The 20663-nt window shown below is 36.7% G+C and overlaps 1 long non-coding RNA gene across 1 annotated transcript in view; it reads left to right on the top strand.

Moving 5' to 3' along the window:
* LOC120306477 overlaps window positions 1-20332 on the top strand; it is a 31639-nt gene extending 11307 nt beyond the window's left edge. The window contains exons 2-3 of the long non-coding RNA XR_005556303.1: window positions 18132-18302; window positions 18414-20332. This is a non-coding gene — a long non-coding RNA (uncharacterized LOC120306477). The remainder of the gene's footprint in view (window positions 1-18131; window positions 18303-18413) is intronic.
* Window positions 20333-20663: the final 331 nt, after the last annotated feature.

The raw sequence follows: 20663 nt of genomic DNA, 5'->3' as shown, positions 1-20663 counted from the left end.
GTGAAAGAAAGGAATACAAAAGTTGGTGTGAAATTCCACATTAAAAAAAAAAGTAGATCATGGCATCCAGTCCCATCATTTCCTGGCAAATAAAAATGGAAGAAATGGAAGCAGTGACAGATGTTATTTTCTTGGGTTCCAAGATCACTGATACGGTAACTTTGGGAGGAAAACTATGGCAAACCTAGACATCACATTAAAAAGCAGAGACATCACCTTGCCAACAAAGGTCCTTATAGTCAAAGCTATGGTTTTCCCACTAGTAATGTATGGCTATGAGAGTTGGACTAAAAGGAAGACTGAACACAAAGAAATGATGCTTTCAAATTGTGGTGCTAAAGAAGACCTGGACACTGATGGTATGGTTGGTAAAACACATACAATTTTATAGGTCTTGCAACTGTCACTGAATAGGAATAGCACTTAGACTTACATACTGCCCCATAGTGCTTTACAGCACTCTCTAGGTGGTTTACAGAGTCAGCATATTGATCCCAACAATCTGGTCCTCATTTTACTAACCTCAGAAGAACGGAAGGCTGAATTAACCTTGAGCCGGTCAGGATCGAACTCCAGGCTGTGGGCAGAGTTTGCCTGCAATATTGCATTCTAACCACTGTGCCACCACGGCTCATGCTGTGAGCTTAAGAGGAAAACAGTACTTTGACATTAGTACAGCTAAGGGTGTTTTAGGACAATCTTCTTCACTGGTTGAAAGGAGTGTCATGGCAACAAACCATAAAAAAGATGTACCAGGCAGCTTTGTACCATGGTTCGCAGTGTGGCAGGTTCGTGCTGCAAAATTCAGAGTATGTTAGAGAACAGGAAGGCATTATATTTTCCTATATATCTTTGCAGCCGTTCAGTAGACACTGGATTTATGCAGCCTAGATATGGTAGCCTTAACAGTTAGCTACAAGTGAAGAGAGCCCATAAGCACAATTAAAGGTAGTTGGGGGGGGGGGTTGTTATTTAGGAAGGCCCGAAGGTTTCAGATTCTCCACCTCCAGATGGAAGTATAGTATTAAGGAAGGAGTACTACCATAAACAAATCAGATAACTATTTCATTTCCTTTCTCTTAAAACTCACTCTCCTGCCCAAAATTGTCTTCCCACAAAGAATCTAGTGCAACAAGACCTTGGGGGAACACATCTGGTGTGGTTAAATATGATGCTTTACTGTTGACACAGCTGTGATCCCTGAAAGAATCAAACATTCTACTCTTTTCATTACTCTCTTTATTCAATTATTGTGCATAAGCAATAATCATGGTAGGGTCCAAAATAAATACATTAGCATCTCTTCAGCAATATACATTCAGCATGTAGGAATCTAGCTGGAAGAAACTCAGAGTTCTGGTATTCATCTCTAATACCTTTGCTAAACACTACTGTGTTTCAGATCTCTGGAGCAGCAGTGTTCTAGTAACCTTTTCCTGAAATGGTCAAATGTGGAATATTTTTACATTTTTCCCAAAATAAATCCATCCTACAATTTATACAACACAAGCATTACAATGGGTGCACTCTGAGCAAGCAATTATAATTGACTTAATTCACTTAATAGGCTTTCTTGGAAATTCATCTTTTTAAATCTGATATTGCAGTAAATCATTTAGCAGGTTGTCTTTAGGAAAGCATAAATGCTATTACTTCTTGATTGCAGTAAAGATATGCTTTGTTTGGCACAGGATTAATTCTTCAAATATACAGTTACAATTGTTCTTTTGATCTCATATCAGATGAAAGAAGCTTGTTTGTGTGAATAACTTGTTGGGAAAACAATGCTCAGTAATGTATGAAATGCATTGTAATTTAAGAGTCCTGAACTAGATAATCAGGACTACTACTTCTGGTCTGCAAAAATCCAGATCATCATTAGATGAGATCAAAAAGATCCAGATTTTGGCAGCTTAGAAAGGGTAAGTCATAGTTATATCAGGATTCTTAATCACAGAAATGTTGGACGTCACTAGGTTTACTGCAAAATTCAGCAATCATTAGAAGTTAAATAGGTACAAGCAAGTACAGAAACTTTTGCTACTGTCTGATGGTCATCCAGATCTTTGTATGCCACATACGGTAACCCTGTGTTTTAGCAATGACCAAAAATTCTTTTGCACTAATGAATGCAAGAATGCCAACATTATCCATTCCTTGAAATGATATACAGGCAGTTCTCAACTTACAACCATTCATTTAGGGACCGTTTGAAGTTACCACGGCACCGAAAAAAGTGACTTATGACTGTTTTTCATACTTATGACCATTTCATCTTCCCCATGGTCGTGTGACCAAATTCTTTGCAACTGGCTGATATTTATGATGGTTGCAATGTCCTGGGGTCATGTGATCACCTGTTGTGACCTTCAGACAAGCAAAGTCAATAGAGAAGCCAGATTCACTTAACCATGTTAGTACAGAATCTAATGCTGCCCTTGATCTCCCCATACCCGCCATCCCATCTCTCCTCCAAAAAAAAAGTTGTCTAGATCTTCCAAAAACCAAAGGTTTAGGAGAGAATTCTGCAGAGTCATCTCTCTCTTTTGGAAGGAAGTCATCCCCTAACTGAAACTACTACTCTGAGCATAGCCCAGTTCTAAGGAGTGTAGACCACCAAGAATGCAAACATAATTAATGGTTGGGAAAGGCATGCCTATCTGAAAAAAAAAACCTCTTGAGAATAATGGTTTCCTCAAAAGTAAATAATTTCTTGTCAGTATACAGTAATTTCAGGCAGATGATCTCATAATTAAGCCTTGCTGGTTTGAAGAGTTCAGGAATGAGCCTTTAATTTCAGAGTAATAAAACTGTCTGATCTCTCTGCCTTATCCAGGCATTTTCCCCCTCAGGGACTATAAAAATCAGTACAAAATCAATGAAAGGCAACAGAGTTAGGGTTTTCGCCAGCATTTTACTGCCATCTTGTGATTGTCCAAGATTATGCAGCTTTAGACCTGGTAGTCTAGCTTCGCCATTCTAGATTTTGGACTTTTTTTCCTTATCAGATATCATTTTGCCCCAATGAAAACATTTCCTTTAGATATAGTATCTAGATTTCTAGCATCTCACATCTGCGGAGTTTTCCTCACACTGAGGCATCCCATGAAACATGTTAATTTGGAAATATATTGCACTTCTTAATTGGCTTTTCTTGTTTGATTTTAAGCTAGCAGGGTGTAGTCCTTCTGCAAGAAGCCGAGAGAGCTCAGCACATGGACTTCTTAAAGCTGGTCACAGGATCAGTTCCAGGACGAAGTCTTATACTAAAGAGGGAAAAGTTGGGGAGTAGCGTAGATTCAGTAGTTCCTTCTGCTTTTGTAAATGTATCTGCTTGCAACTTTTCATTTGATTTCGATGGTATTGTTCTTTATATTATGTATGCTTCCCTGAGAGCTTTATTTATACAGTGGGTCTTGTTGAATGAAAAAGAAAACAAGACTGTCTCCTTGTTTACACATGCACTTAGGGAAACTCGGCTGCCAGTTATTGACTCACTAAAGTTGAACTGCTTATTCTTCCAAACAACTTTATTTTTATTTTTTTTTTAAAAAAGAAAGAAACAGAGAAGAGGGCATATGAATGGTGGCCTTCTCAGTTTCCTTTATAGTCTTTGAATTGCAATCTGTCTCTGATTAGGTCTTTTGGCACTTTCTGTCAAAAGAAAAAACAATAATGATGCAGAGGAAACAAAGGAAGGCAATGGGGGTGAGGAGGTGAAATGGACAGACCAGACTGACTCATCTCCACTTGCATAATATCAAAACTTTCTCCCACCCTCACCCTCCTTAAATAAACCATAAATACAGATAGTATTTTAAGAAGCAAAAATTGCAAGTGCTGAATAATCAACAGGATATTCTGTAGCTCATTTATACACAGCTTGAATTCAACATGCAGTCATACGTTCAATGTTTAGCGTATCTGTCTTTAAATAATTACCCCCTGATGATGTGCATATACAGCAAAGATAAAGCCTGTAGAATCTAGGCAGGGATGGGAAATTGTGTAACAACCCTGGTCTTTGTACAACACTAGTAAAGATCCCCCACCAGAAATTAGCCTTTCTTTCCAATGAAGGGGCAAATTTCAGGGAGGTCTTGCATGGGCTGAAAAATTAACCTTTTATTCCCCTGCAGCTATACAAGGTTTTAAACAGAATTAAATCTGAGCTTGTGTTTGGAAATGGGGTGACTATATTTTATTTGTATGTTTATCACATTTCTATACTTCCCATAACACCTGTGTGCCTCAGGGCAGTTTACAGATAATAGTAAAATGGTACAAAAGCTAAAGTTAAAAGCAAAGTTAAAAATCAGACTAAAACAAAGTTGAAATGAACAATTGCAAAGTTAAAAGGCAGAGGGTGCCTTCAATCCACTACCATCCCAAGGATTGCATGGCACTCTTGGAGCCCCCCAGACCAGCTGGCACAGCCAGGACTTAATATTCTTTTAGGAGGCCAGGAGAGTGGGGGGCTTGTCCTGCCACTGGGGGCAAAGTTACCGTATTTCCTATGGTGGGGGCAATAGCAGAGAAGGTTCTCTTCCTGGACCCTGCCAGTGGAAATTCTTTAACCAACTGGGTCCATAACATTCCCACTCTGCCTGCCATTTCTATAGCTGTTAAACAATGCTTAAAGCCTCTTTTTACATGGTAGTGGGTGTGGCTATAGTTATGTGCAAATAAACAAGGTAGTCCAATTGACCTTGCACAAAAAGAGGTGGGACTTTGATCAGAGCGACAGAAATCTTGACTTTTTGACAGTTTCCCCCCTCCCTTCACACACACGCATTTTATAATGCCCTTGTTTGCATTCATTCATTTGAGACTCCAAATCTTTATTCTAACGTTTTATCGTGACAGTAATGTTGAGTATAACATAATTCTAGGAACAAATTCATGTTGGTAGTTTATACATAAAGAGAATTCATTTCAGAGTCACCGTTTGTAATCACTTTATCGTGCAATTTCAATGCAATTATTATATTTTACTCTTGTGGTTATGGTTTTTACTGGTTCCAAACCAACTGTGGGAGGTGCCTTTCTCCCCTCCCTTTATTTAAGATCACTTTTAATTATGGAAAGACAGTTTGCCTGGAAAACCTGTAGGAGTACTGACTGAAGATAACCTCAAGAATAAAATGTAATAATCAAGTTGAAATTACATGACAAAGTGATTGAAAAGGATTGCTAATTAACTTCTTTCCTGGAAGAAGTAGTACATACTTTTCTCCAGATAACTTTAAAATGCCAGATGCACTTTCTGGATTTCTATTGACCAAAAAATGCTAAATGTAACATTTTTCTGGTTAGGTAGGCATTTTCTTAAAATAGTAACTAATGTGAGTCAATATAAAATCTGCATTTCACAATCACATGCTTCATCAACTCTTTACTCTTAATTCACAAGAATGGCTGGCATATTATTATTATTATTATTATTATTATTATTATTATTATTATTATTATTATTATTATTATTATATCTACCTCTTAGGGTATTAACATATGTTCTTGAGAAGGTCCAGATGTATTTGGGAGCAGCCTGTTATTTAATAGGATCAAAATGGACAGGAAGAAAAAGAGAAGAGGTGAAAGAAGGTAAGAGTTAAAAGCAGAGTGAGCACAGGAAGAGAAAGCACGAGTCCCATAAGAGAGAAAATACTAGAAAATAGAGTAATGTCCCAAAAGAATGGATGGAAAGCAAGGGTAAAGAAAAGAGATGTGGAAAATGCTTGAAAGAGAATTGCATTACAAAACACTATGGAAATGTGTGGAACCAAAGTTATGCACGGCAGAGAATAACTGCTGCAAAAAATAAAATGAGAGTAAGATATTGTATAATGAATGGGGATGGGGGAAAGAGCTACAAAGAACGTACCGGTAGCTAAGAAGGAAGAGTGAAGTTGGGAACTCCTAAACTGAATATTTGCCTTATGTTCTTATTCCTGTGAGGCTTAGAATTGGGCTAGTAAGATTTCTAGGATGGCTCAACAATTTTTATCTAGTCACTTTTGGTAGTTGCTGTTCTGTTGTGGTTTTCATGGCAATGTTTTTGGAAGTGGTTTGCCACTGCCACCTTCCTAGGGCTGAGAGAGTTCACCCAGCCAGATTTTCATGCCTAAGGCAGGACTAGAACTCACAGTCTCTTGGTTTCTAGGCCAATCTCTACACTACACTTGGTTTCTAGGATGGTCCGAGAATTCAGCCAATGGCCCAATAAGACTGCATCTAATAAAGACTGTATCTAATATTGCATCTAATGGAGCAGTTGTCTTTGGGAAGACTAGCTGTCCCTTCTGTCAGTGTGCTCCAGATCTTCTGGAAGAATTTAATTTCATCCCCCTGGGAATTTAGAAAATTGATCTTATAATCCAGAGATATAAGGATGGCATTCAAGACTATCTGTTGCAATTATAGGGTCTTGAACAGTTCCTCTGATTTTTACTGGAGAAGCTGGTGGTTTACAGATCTGGTAAACAAGTGGAAAATTCCTTCTTAGATTAAAAACAATTGGGGCATTATGAAGAGGAGTGATAAAAGTAAGCTGGGACTATCTTCCTATTGTGTCCACAGGACTTTGAGATGAGACTAACTGGCTACCTCTTCCTTTCACCTATTGTATATTTCTGAAAGGAGGTAATAAAAGTAATGGACACTTCTAATCACTGTCTGGGATACAACTTTAGCCTCCTCTGATATTGTTTCTCTGCTAATAAAGTACTAATGTTTAGAATGGATCATCTTTTTTTAAAGAAGGTAGTTAAAGAGAACAAGAACTGATTCAGATGCAAGAACACACTTCTTTTTTTGTTCAATATTTTATTATTTTTTTATAATCACAAATCCTTAATATTTTATCAGCAACATATTGTCTGGGTTACAATGTTTAATTTACTAATACATATTAAACTCCTTTCTCTCTACCTCGTTTTTCTAGCCATTGATAAATTGCATCCCATGTTCTAAAGCAGTGGTGGCGAACCTATGGCACGCGTGCCTGAGGCGGCACTCAGAGCCCTCTATGTGGGCACACGTGCCGTTGCCCCAGCTTTGCCTCCTCCCGTGACCCCCTTCTCACCAGCACTCCCCCTGGAAAGTTACCCCTGAGCGTGGCCCACACAGAGGGCGTGGCTGCAATGGTACTGCTGGGCTGCCTGGGTGACTTGTGGCGGGCCCTGGAGGGGGTGATTGGCCCTGCGGGCAGGCGGGGTGGTGCGGGGTGGGGGTGTGGAGTGGGGATGGGGCGAGTTTTGGGGCATTTGGTCTCCAAAAGGTTCGCCATCACTGTTCTAAAGTATTCTGAATCTTCTTTCTCTTTCATTTTCAGTGTTGGTCTGTCCATTTCTGCACAATCTAAAATTTTCTTAATTATCTCTTCCTCCGCTGGTAATTCTTCATCTTTCCAACTTTGAGCAAATACAATTCTCACTGCAGTTAATACATGTAACATTAAATATACACATTCCTTCTCATAATTTCCTACAATTATACCTAACAAAAATAATTCTGACTTAAAGTCTGTGTTTTTTAGTCATTTTCTCTAACCATATATGTATTCTTGACCGAAATCTTTTGGCTTTAGGGCATGTCCACCAAACATGATAATATGTGCCTGGTTTTTGTCTACATTTTCAACAAATGCTAGACATATTTTTAAATATTTTCGCTAACCTTACAGGTGCTAAGTGCCATCTGTAGAACATTTTGTATAGGTTTTCTTTGTAGGTCACCACCTTTGTTATTTTAGAATTTCTTTCCCAAAGGCTTTGCCAGTTTTCTAACTCTATGTTATGCCCAAGGTTTTTTGCCCATATTATCATTGTTTCTTTAACTTGTTCCTCTTCTATCTTTAAACTTAGCATATATTTATACAGTTTCTTAATCAATTTTTCATCTGATGTCAATAATATCTGGTCAAATTCTGTCTGTTCTTTATAAAATCCAGATGTTTTAACATCTTTTTCATATCTCGTTTGAATTTGCATGTATGGCCACCATGATAGATCAAAGCCCTGTTTTTCCAATTCTTGCCTGGGTTTTAGTTTCCCTTCAGTATTCAAAATGTCTTTATAGGACACAATTTTCTCATAGTTAATTAAGTTTGGGTAAACAAATGCTTCCATTGTTGAAAGCCATCCAGGTATTTTCATGTAGATTTTTGCTTTTACTTTTTTCCATTCTAGAAGTAGTATGTTTCTTATGTAGTGGTTTTGAAAGTATCTATGTATTTTATTCTACCCATACCATAAGAAGGCATGCCATTTGAGTTGTAGGTCATGCCCCTCTAGGTATAGTAATCTTTTATGTCTAAGAGTTATCCATTCTTTTAACCAAGTTAATACATAAACTCAGGGCTTTTTTTTGTCATAGAATGCCCAGAACGGAGTTCCGGCACCTTTTTTGGATGGAGCCTTATAGGGTTGGCAAGGCGGGTTGTATGATGTGTGTGAGTTCCGGCACCTTTTTTTTTTTTTACAAAAAAAGCACTACATATGCTTGATAATATAAAGCCCAATCTGGCAGCCCAAATCCTCCATTTTCTTTAGCTTCTTGTAGCATTTTCAATCTAATTCTGGCTTTTTTTTCCTTGCCAAATAAATTTCAAAATCAATGTATTCATCAAAAAAATTCCCCCCAGTTTTATAGGTATTGTTTGAAATAAAAAGAGTAGTTTTGGTAAAATATTCATCTTCACCATTGCTATTCTCTCTAGTATTGAAAATTGTAGATTTTTCCATTTTTCCAAGTCTTATTTTATTTGTTTTAATAATTTTACGTAGTTGTCTTCTTTTATTGTTGCACATCTTGCTGTTAAATATATCTCCAAGTATTTGATTTTCTTAACTATTTGAAGGTTTTTTTTTCTGACAGTTGATTTTTTTTTGTTTATTTCACATGCTAGTAAAGTTATGCTTAAAATCCTACAAGCTAGACTCCAGCACTTATGTGGATCGAGAACTACCAGAAGTACAGGCAGGATTTCGAAGAGGCAGAGGAGCTAGAGATCAAATTGCCAACATACCCTGGATCATGGAGAAAGCTAGGGAGTTCCAGAAAAACATCTACTTCTGCTTCATTGACTATGCTAAAGCCTTTGATTGTGTGGATCACAACAAATTGTGGCAAGTTCTTAAAGAGATGGGAATACCAGACAATCTTATTTGTCTCTTGAGAAACCTATATGCGGGTCAAGAAGCAACAGTGAGAACTGGACATGGAACCACTGATTGGTTCAAAATTGGAAAAGGAGTCCGGCAAGGCTGTATACTGTCGCCCTGACTATTTAACTTATATGCAGAGCACATCATGAGAAAGGCAGGGCTAGATGAATCAAAAGTTGGAATTAAGATTGCCGGGAGAAATATCAACAACCTAAGATATGCAGATGATACCACTCTAATGGCAGAAAGTGAAGAGGAACTAAAGAGCCTCTTGATGCAGGTGAAGAGGGAGAGTGCAAAAGTAGGCTTGAAACTCAACATTAAGAAAACCAAAATCATGGCATCCGGCCCTCTCAATTCCTGGCAAATAGATGGGGAAGAAATGGAGGTAGTGACAGATTTTATTTTTCTGGGCTCCAAGATCACCTCAGATGTGGACTGCAGCCAAGAAATTAAAAGACGCTTGCTCCTGGGGAGGAAAGCTATGGCAAATCTAGACAGCATACTAAAAAGCAGAGACATCACCCTGCCAACAAAAGTGCGTATAGTCCAGGCCATGGTTTTCCCAGTTGCAAGGTATGGCTGTGAAAGTTGGACCATAAGAAAGGCTGAGCGCCAAAGAATTGAGGCCTTTGAACTATGGTGCTGGAGAAGACTCCTGCGAGTCCCTTGGACTGCAAGGCGTTCAAACCGGTCAGTCCTAGAAGAGATCAACCCCAACTGCTCTTTAGAAGGCCAGATCCTGAAGTTGAAACTCAAGTACTTTGGCCACCTAATGAGAAGGAAGGACTCAATGGAGAAGGGCCTAATGCTGGGAAAGATTGAGGGCAATAGAAGAAGGGGACGACAGAGAATGAGATGGCTGGATGGAGTCACTGAAGCAGTAGGTGTGAACTTAAATGGACTCCAGAAGATGGTAGAGGACAGGAAGACCTGGAGGAACGTTGTCCATGGGGTCACAATGGGTCGGACACGACTTTGCAATTAACAACGACAAGGTTTTTAGTTATCACTTTGGTCTTTTCTCTATTTATTTTCAATCCTGCCACTTCTCCAAATTCTTCTATCTTTTTCATAGGCTTGAGGCTTGTCTCAGGTGGCTCTTCTAATACAAAAACCAAGTCATCTGTGAATGCTTGTAATTTTTCATACTTTATCTCCAGTCCTTTAATTTCTGAGTCTTGCCTAATGCACCTCCAATGTTAATGTAAATAATAATGGGGATAATGGACATCCTTGTCTTGTGCCTTTTTTAATAGTAAAGTTTTCTGTAAAGTCTCCATTTACAATTACTTTAGCTATTTGTCTATGATAAATGGTTTTAATTATATTTATAAAGTTTTCTCCAAAATCCCTTTCATTTAGTTGTTGAATAATAAATTGCCAATTTACTTATCAAAAGCCTTCTATGCATCTAGGAATATTAGCGCCATCTGCTTCCTTGAGTGCATTTCACAATATTCCAAAATATCTAAGATCATTCTTAAGTTATTTTTTATTTGTCTCTTACGTAAAAATCCATTTTGGTCTGTATGTATAAATTCAATCAAAAATTTCTTTAATCTTTCTGCTATTATTGAAGCAAAAATTTTATAGTCCACATTTAATAGAGATATTAGTCTACAATTCTTTATCTGTGTCAAATTTGAATCTTCTTTGGGTATTAAAGTAATGTTGGCTTCTATCCACATTTTTGGTATTTTAGCCTCTGAGTGTACCTCATTATACAGTTCTTTCATTAGTGGGTTTAATATATCTTGTAGACATTTATAAAACTCTGCAGATAGCCCATCTGGACTTGGAGTCTTATCATTTTTTTGCCTTTTTATAGCCTCTATTACCTCCATCATTGATATTTTTTCATTTAGCTTATTTTGTATGTTTTCTGGAATTTTTGGTAAATCAGCTTTTTTATGTATTACTTTATTTTTTCTTGAGAAGTTTCTTCTGTGTCATAAAGTGTCCCATAAAAATCTTTGATTATTTTTTTAATTATGTCATTTTGGAACTGTAAATCGTCTTTTGAGTCTTGCAGTTTATTTATCAATTTTTTCTCTCTTTCTTTTTTCAAGTTTGTATGCTAACCACCTACCCAGTTTGTTAGCATTTTCAAAGAAATTTTCTTTTGCCCTTTTAATTTGTTGGGCCATTTTTTCAGCGTCAGCTAAGTTTAATTTATGTTTTATTATTTCCATTTGTTTTTAAAGTGTTTTCTTTTGTGGATCTCTTTGTAGATCTAATTCTAATTTCATAAATTCCTCCTTTAACTTCATTTATTGTTGCTTTTTTTCTTTGCTCTTTTTTGCCATATAGGTTGTAGTCAGCCCTCTAAAGTATGCTTTAGCCATATCCCACACATTTTGAAGAGATGTCTGTCTCTTCTTTTTTGTTTATTTTAAAGAAAAACTCCATTTCCTTTGTTGATATTTGTATAAATTCTTTCTCTTTCAATAAAGATTGGTTCAGAGACCATCTTAATTTTTTCTTACCTCCTCTCCAGGTTATCTTTATTGGATTGTGGTCTGCCCATATATTGGTTTCTATCTCAATTTCTTGTATAATCATGCTTAATTCAGGAGATATCCATATCATATCAATTCTGGAGCATGATTTATGGCTGTTTGAGTAAAATGTATATTGTGGGTTTTTGGGATTCTTTCCTCTCCATATATCCTACATACAGATTTCTTCTGCCATTTTAAAGAAAGTTTTAGGTAGTATATTCTTCCTTTCCCCCCTATTTTACTGCTTCTGTAATCCAGCTTCCCGTGTACATTGCATTAAAGTCTCCCATTTAGCAAATATTTTGATATTCCAATTCCACTATTTTTTATGTAATTTTTAATAGAATTCTCCTTGTTTGTTATTGGGTGCTTATATTGTTACCATCAGTATCTGTTTTTGATTTATCATTATTTCCACCATTAATATTCTTCCCTCTTCATCTGCATAGATTTTTTTGGGATTCATTGTTTCTTTAATATATAAAGCTATTCCTCTTTTTTTTGTTGCGCTAATGTGAAGTGGAGTTTCCCAATTTTCGGTTGTTCCAACAGTTTATCATGTTGTCTCTTAATATGTGTATCTTGGAGACAAATTATATACATTTTTAGTTTTTGTAGTCGTGTACAATTTTTTTTATTTTTGTAGGGGTGTTCAATCTGTTTATGTTCATTAAAAAATCCCATTTTCCTTCTCCATCTCCTTCAATTATATTTAGGTTTTATTCTTCTAATTGTTCTTATCTGTCTCTGTTCTCTTGATTTTGCCCCTTCTTCTGTATTTGTGGGGTTTTTTTTTTTTTTTTGGTTTTGTTTCTTCCTCTTCTCTTGGTTTGGCTGCTGCTTCTATTGCTGCCTCTTCTTGTTTCTTTGTTTCTCTCTCTGCATGAAATTCCGGACTTTCCCCTTCCAAAAATGCTTTGTATTTCTCATAAAATTCCATTGCCTTGACTACAGTGTCCAATCTGTATCTTTTCATGTCCCAATTAATTAAAATCCCTTCCGGAATCAGCCCATCTAAAATTCATTCCTTTTTCGATTAATTTTCTGGTCAGGAATTGATATTCTCTTCGTGAATCTTTTATTTTCCTGGGGATCTGCATCAAGAAAATGCATCTTGATGGAAACAAAAACTGTTTGTATGTGCTTGAAGAGGGCTAAACAAGGAATCCCTAATGCAGTAAACAGAAATAAAAATAAACATTTTAGACCAAATGTTACTATTACTATGTTACTATAAAAAGCAGGAGAACGTCTTTGAGAATGAAACAAAAACCATAACAAATACATTAACTTCATAATCCAGCATGTTTCAAAATCCATTCTTGTCTGCATGAAACAAATTCAGCTCCTTCCAGTATTGATGGTGATAATGTAAAATATTTCTGAATTTCCAGATATTTCACTAGTCTAATTCTTTAAATACATTTTTGATTGGTGTCAACCCAAACATTTGCTTATAAGAACTTAGATCTGTATAATATAAAAGATTCAAAGATAAATTCAATAGAATATGTGCAGAATAGGTGATCACTTCCAGCATGTAAAACATGGAAAAAGTAAACATCCTCTTCTTAATAGCTTAGCCGGATCCACAGTATTATTTGAAGCTACTGTTTGCTTTTGCTACACAACAGCCTAATCTTAGTAACAAAAGAGTAATTCTATGTTGGTGGTTTATGGGAAGCCCCAGCACTGTTAAGATCGAGTGAATATTTTCCAAATTGTGGGCTGAATAGCTCATATGCTGGCTTTTTTCTTTGTACTGTGGTTACTACAAAAAGCCTACGTATGAACTTTCAATGTGGGTTATAAACTTATTATAGTCAACTAAATTAATCCATGCCCTGAGATCCTGGCTGTGTAATAGTGACAGAATAGGAGCCAAGCAAGAAATCCAGAAAATATGAAAACCACAGACTTGTCAGCCTTAATAAAAAAATGAATGGATAGTGTAAGTCACAGAGAATTTGTGGCTAGAATTCAAGGACAGATGGTGGACATGAGCAAGCACCTCATTAGTAGCTAGCTGTCTTTAAGCAACTGTAACCAGAATTTAGGACTCATCAAAATTCAGTGTTTTTTATGATTCTGCTCTCAAACATTAGAATAGCTGAATAGAGTACTATGTGCTAGCTCCAATCCCATGTTAATCACCCATTTCTTTATTCACAACAGCACTGTTGTGCCTTAAAGGGCCTTAAGCAGACTTAGAGGAAGTGATTAATACCTAAGTTGTCCCATCTTTGTCCAGGAATTAAAGGCAGCTTTTAACTGGTCTCCCTTCATTTTGTCCTCCCATCAATATTCCTGTGAGGTGAATTAGATCAAGAGAGAGTAACTAGTCCAAAGCTTTCATGCCACAGGATGGACTTGAACTTGAATCGCCCAACCTGCAACTACAGATAATCCTTGGCTTACAACCAGTCAGTTAGCGACTGTTCATAGTTATGACAACTCCCCGCTCCCTTCAAAGGTACAATCTGAGTTCAAAGTTTCTGTGGCTGTGAAACTCTCCCCAAGTTAAGTGATTGCATTTTGGAAGCTTGGCAACCTGTTCACCTTTGCATCTGCTTAGTGTCCAAAGTCATTGGACCATAATTTTTGACATTGTTTTTTACTGCTTTTTCCAGTTGCCAGCAAAAAACTCCCACTGGATAATTGGATTTTCTTAATAGCCACTGTGTTTGCTTTATGATCACCACATTCACTTAACACTCACTACAAAAAAGTTTGGAAAATTGGGTTTGATTAACTATGATTTTAAGTCAAGGATTACCTGTATTAACCATTCTGGCTCTTAGAAGATATTTCAAATAGCCTACTGTGTTTTTGTCATTTTTTGAAGCACTTCGTATGTTCCTTTGCATGTTCCTAGACTTATGGGATGGGCCACCACATGGAATAGTATATGGACACTAAACATTTGAATCCCTGTGGTTGGTAGTGGTATATTGTGAAAAATGTCTGTTTGAAACCTGGGAGAACAGGTATGAATGGATTGTGATAGATCACTGGTGGTGGTGAGGGGGGAAGTTGTATATTCAACTTCTTGCTAACTGTGGAAAGTGGTGTTATCATGAGATCTGTAATAATGTGATACCAAAAGAATGATTGGCCACTGATACATTCACAGTGGAATTATATTATTCTTTCATCTTCTCAAGGTTTACTAGGCTGAGGAAGAAGGTGGCTTCTGGTTTAGAATATCCTTAATCAAAACTGAATAGCATGGTTTATATAATTTAAACCTCTGGATATATTGGAGCATAACTGACTTCAGTGCAACCACCTTTTTTTTCTAAATTTAGATAAGTAACATTCTTCACCCACTGGCAATACTCTAGAGCCTTTCTCAGAATGAGCACCTAATTATGACAAGTTTCTCTGTGCTGCCTTCTTCATTACATGCATATTTAATTCCCCCAGGCTCAATTATATTGTTATCAGTGCTACATATCTAGTCCATTAAAAAAAAACACTTTAGTCCTATAATTATACTAACAACCTCACTGTTTAGACAAACACATGCCTTATTAGGATGAATATATATTTCTGTTTCTAAGAATCTGAAGGAAGTTTGAAAGGATAGTTCTGGGTGTGGATCTAAGTAAAAAATTCTGGCTACATAGCAGAGGAATCTGTTTCCCAAACAGTCACAAGAAAAATTACATAATCATTAGATGGAATGAGTAGGCAGACAAACTTCTAAATGATTCCTGATGTTTAAATATCAGAAGAGCTCACTACATACAATTTTCTCACGGATTTAGGGAAGAGGCTGGAAGAAGATAGATTTTTTTTTCTATAACATACATTGGTATGGGACTAGATGACCTCCAAGGTCCCTTCCAACATTATTATTATTATTATTATTATTATTATTATTATTATTATTATTATTATTAAATACTGAAACCACAAGTACTTTAATACCCATCCTACTTCCTGAAACATTAAGGAATTTCAACTCTGCAGTAATTATTCATTTAATTTTATCACATCTTTATTGTTTTTATAATAAAAGGTCGCAAACATACGTAGTACTCCTTCCTCCTCCTATTTTTCCCACAACAACCTTGTGAAGTAGGCTGGGTTGGCAGGTCCAAAGTCACCCAGGCGGCTTTCATCCCCAAGGTGGGAATAGAACTCAGCCTCTCCTAGTTTCTAGTCTGATGTCTTATCTACTAGACAAAATTATAAAGATTGATTCTTCTTTTAGATTTCAGGCACTGAGATTTAAGATATTTTGTAATATGTTAGCTTATTTACACATATCTCTATTGATAGCGGCAAAAGCAGAGCCAGAACATTCTAGTAAAATAGCCAAATCCACTCTTCCACATCTAATGATGTGACTACCAGAAGAAATGTTTTGAATTTATAATTCTGTGAGTCCTATCTGAAAATTATAGTTTTCCCCTATTTCCTTCTCAAATAGTTAACCTATTCTGTTTTTACTTTGTAGGCCCACTTTTGTCCCATTCAGAACTGAAGATAGTTTCCATACACATGTAATAGAAATAGCTATTCAAATTCCTTTGAGTCTAAAGTTCTGCCAAGATACTGTCTAAGAACAATACAAAGGATAATTCTGCTCATGTTCTGGACATGAAAATAGTCCAGAAATAAGGCTGAAACACAATATTTAATAGAAAATCTGATTTCATCACACTACAGCCTATTCTGGGGTCCACTTCAGGGTGGCCATCATAATTATGGGCTGGATAGCTGCAGAATCATTTTTTTTCTTATATACTTATCAAGACCCAGCAATTTCTGGAAGCAAAAGAACCTCTGATAAACAGATGATGTATTGATAAAAAGAAACAGCTCTTGGGTGATGGAGTCCAGGCTATTTAATTCCAGAGATATGCTAATTTGGAGACCACCTACATGTCTTTCTAGTATCAGGCAAATATCCCCTATCTTCCCTGGTCTTTTAATTTACCTTAGCTTGGAATGGTTATCCTTTCTCTTATCATTTATCTGCACTAATATAATGTTTCCTTTTTTAGAAAAAATAACCTTATTTCTGCTGTGAGCTGTTTTTGACCTTTCTTATGGAGAATCAATCTATCTATCTATCTATCTATCTATCTATCTATCTATCTATCTATCTATCTATCTACCTACCTACCTACCTACCTACCTACCTACCTACCTACCTACCTGTGTGTGTGTGTGTGTGTGTATGTATGTATGTATATATGTATGTATATGTTATGATATGTATATATATATATATATATATATATATATATATATATATATATATATATATATATATATGAGCTGTGGTGGTGGTGTGTGTGTGTGTGTATCCATTTATTAATTTTATTTTATATATACATTTTATATAAAAATTTATTAATATAAATTAAAAAATGGAGATTCTTTTCCTTAAAGAAAAAAGTTTTAATATCTATGTTGAGATCAGGAGCTTCAAAATGCCTCTATAAGGCAAAATAGATAAGAGGCACAATCATCCATTCCAGTAATTATAACACATCAACACATAACATGCTCAGCCAAATAGTCAGAGATGCAAGGCAACTGGCAAAGCACAAAGCATTTGCAGTTCTTTAGATGTTTCTACAGGATCAGGGTAAAAGCATAAGCTAACCAACTCTATACTTGAATTACTTGCCCTATGCATGAGGGTTAATGCTGGTTTCTACCACCAGAAGAATCATAATAGTAAAAATTAATCCTAGATCTGTTTTTTTAAGTGTGTAGGCAAACTCTCATACTCAAAACTCCCTCCCAAAAAAAAAAAAAACATTTCCCACAAAAGTAGAATACTAATGTGGGAAGCCATACCCATATCTGTAGCTGCTACTTGGCATGAAATATTTAATCTGAAATTAAAACCAAACTCTTAATGATAGATTGCACAACTGAAGTGATTCAAAACCATCTGCAAAGTAAGTCTCTTATACGCCTCTCCCACACAGTTATTTAGAAATCAAAACAGGCACATTAGACAAATACACAAGCAAACATACAAGTCTCTGGGAAGCAAGACAGGGGAAGTCTGTCAGAAAATAAATCATTGTGCCATATGACTTATGTAAAAAGAGACAAAAATGGAAGCAAGAGGGATTACATAAGGGATTATTCAAACATCTAGCACAGTGGTTCTCAACCTTTCTAATTCCGTGATCCCATAATACAGTTCCCCATGTTGTGGTGACCCCGAAGTGGGTGTGGCCACCAATAAGAGGGAGTAGGACAGCTAGGGAAAAGGGAAAAAAATGGCGGACAGCGTGGTTTGGCGACCCCCATGAAATGGTCATTCGACCCCAAATGGGGTCCCGACCCACAGGTTGAGAACCACTGATCTAGCACATTAGTGAATGATACAGTCAGTTAAAGCATAAGTAGAATCAATCCTGTCCTCTTGGACCAAATATACTCTCCAGAAAAGCTTCCTAAAATCTATACACATGTTTTATTGCAGGGGTCCCCAACCCCCAGTTTGTGGATCAGTACCGGTCCCTGGCATGCCAACAACCGCACAAACAAGCAAAGCCACATCCGTGGGATGCAGACAGCATACAAAACCATGCACTCTTCAGTCTGCGGAAAAACCTTTCTCCATGGAACCAGTCTCTGGTGCCCCAAAAGTTAGGTACCTCTGTTTTATTGGCTATAGAAAAGGAAGTATTGTAAGCAAGCAAGGTCCACATAATATTTTGTTGCTTCCTGCCACTTTGCCTTAATGTAGCTTATTTCCTTTTAGGTTTGTAATGATGATGGAATTACATGTTCAGCTTCTGAACTGAAAGAAGCCCAGACAGTCACGTCCAAAGGGGAGCAGTACTTATGTCTGACCAGCAGAATCAGAGTCAGGAGAAAGCAGTGCTGATGGGCAGCAGTTCACTTATCCTGCTCAGCTTCTGACAACATTTATTGAAACGGGAGAGGAGAAAATCGTATCTCTGAGAAACGTCTTCAATCAGCCATAGGCAACTGAGTTTTGAACCTCTTAGGGTTCTGAGAGCAAATATGACACAAACAAGTGTGGAGAACGTGAGAACTTACCCATTCATTCACTTGGCATATCACCCCGTGCCATTTTGCCAAAACCGAAAGCCAGACAGATACACATTTGAAACATTTTATTGCCATGACACAAACCTTCTGATACTGTATTACTCAGGAATTGTGTAATTATCCAATTACTAAGGCAATTAAGCTTTAGAGGTTCACAGAGAACATAACTTGTCTTGTAACTTGAACAGTTGGTGATCTGCCAGCAGAAGAGAGGCAGAGGCAGAGCAGAATCTCTGGTCTGTAAAAGTCTAGTCCAAGCCCTACAAATTTCCATGAGCTTGTCTAAATACAGCACAAGGAGGAATAAGAATGCAGATGCAAAATCAGAGACGCTGCTGTTATTTTTGTTTTTCAACAGAGGGACAAGAGCCTGGAAACTGTTCGTATATGACACCATATGCTGGCATGCCTTTATTAGTGGCCTTGCTGTCTGCTTCAGGGAAATATGTGGATTCCCCTTGTTCAACCCAGCTGTGTGCCTGCCAAAATCTGACCCCAATTAACTCATTCAGGTCTGATCTACTCAGAGTCATTGTTGCCTGATGCTGCTATAGGTATAAGATGACCATCCTGGTTCTTTGGGTTGATTGCCTGATTTCTCTCTTCAGCTGCGGTCTCAGAGAATTCAGAGAAGACCACAGCACACATTCTGAACTGACCACAGCACACATTCTGAATTGACCATATATATTAGCTGATTTCATCTATGAAACCTTATCCATCCAGTCCGCATTCTTGGTGGGTATCCACTGCAGATGCTCATCCAATGGAAGGTATTTGCCAGCACAACCCAGGAGATGGATTGGTACCAACTGTTTACCTGCAGTCTCTATTTGTCTCCTAAATCTGATCTTTGCCAGATCTACAAACCCTGCAAGTGGGAGGTAGAATTCCTGGGGGGGGGGGGAGTCTCCTTTCCCATTGCAATCAGAGATAGCCTTTGATGCATGGTAAACACATCTGGAGACAGTTTCTCACATTTCCCTGTGATCTCTAGAGTAAATATAACCTGAATGTGGAGGTGGCCACTGGGCACTGACCTCCCGATCCGTGTTTCATGAGTGAATACTTTTTTTTTTAATTAATGGGTCACACAGACATTTTAGAATTTAAATATATTCTCTGTTCTCGCATAAAGCCATTAATATCAAAAGTGCTAAGATTTCTCTGAAAATCACTGACTTGTTTAAGGTGGGTAGTGGCAGGGAGGATAATTATTTCTTGCTCTGGCATACTTGCAAGCATTTTAAACAGCTATACTAATATTTAAACAGTGAGAATTTTTGAGATTTTATCTATTCATGTGTTTCAGTGTAAAACATTCAGAATGGCCAACAAATAAGGAATGACAGAGGGACGTTATACTTTTAAAACCATCATTGAATAAATGTACATAGTATGGAATAACCATAGGTAAATAAAAAGCATAAGACTGTTGCAGAATATTTTGTAAATTCAAAACATTATGGTTAGCCATTGTTCTGTCTTTTAATAAGAATTAGTAATATTTCTTCTTTTTTTCTTTCTCTTTTTAAGTATTTTTTCTTTTTAATGTTTATGTCATATATATTTTATTATTAACTATTTTATAAGTTGTTAAAATTTGTTTAGGTTTTTAAAATTTTATTTAAGCCTATATTCAGTTCTGGGAAGCTCGGGGGGGGGGATAGGGGGGTGGTTTGGGAGGGGTTGGGTGAGGGTTGTTTTGTGTTTTTTTTTGTTCTTTTTTCTTATTTGTAAAAACTTTTAAAAATTTTCAATAAAAAAAAAGAATTAGTAATATTTCTTTTTAATTCATTAGTTATTATGTCTGATAAAGTTTAGTGTTCAACTGCACTTCAACTAATGTTGGGCTTGAATGATAAATTTAGAGTTATATTAATTTCATAATGCTAATTGAACTTTTAAAAATTATATATTTTTTAATAATTATAAT

This window comes from Crotalus tigris, unplaced genomic scaffold (assembly GCF_016545835.1).
Source record: "Crotalus tigris isolate CLP2741 ecotype Arizona unplaced genomic scaffold, ASM1654583v1 scf7180000017739.2905288, whole genome shotgun sequence".
Taxonomy (NCBI): Eukaryota; Metazoa; Chordata; class Lepidosauria; order Squamata; family Viperidae; genus Crotalus; species Crotalus tigris.
Note: the sequence above shows the minus strand (reverse complement) of the source record. Positions and strands in the feature narration are given on the sequence as shown.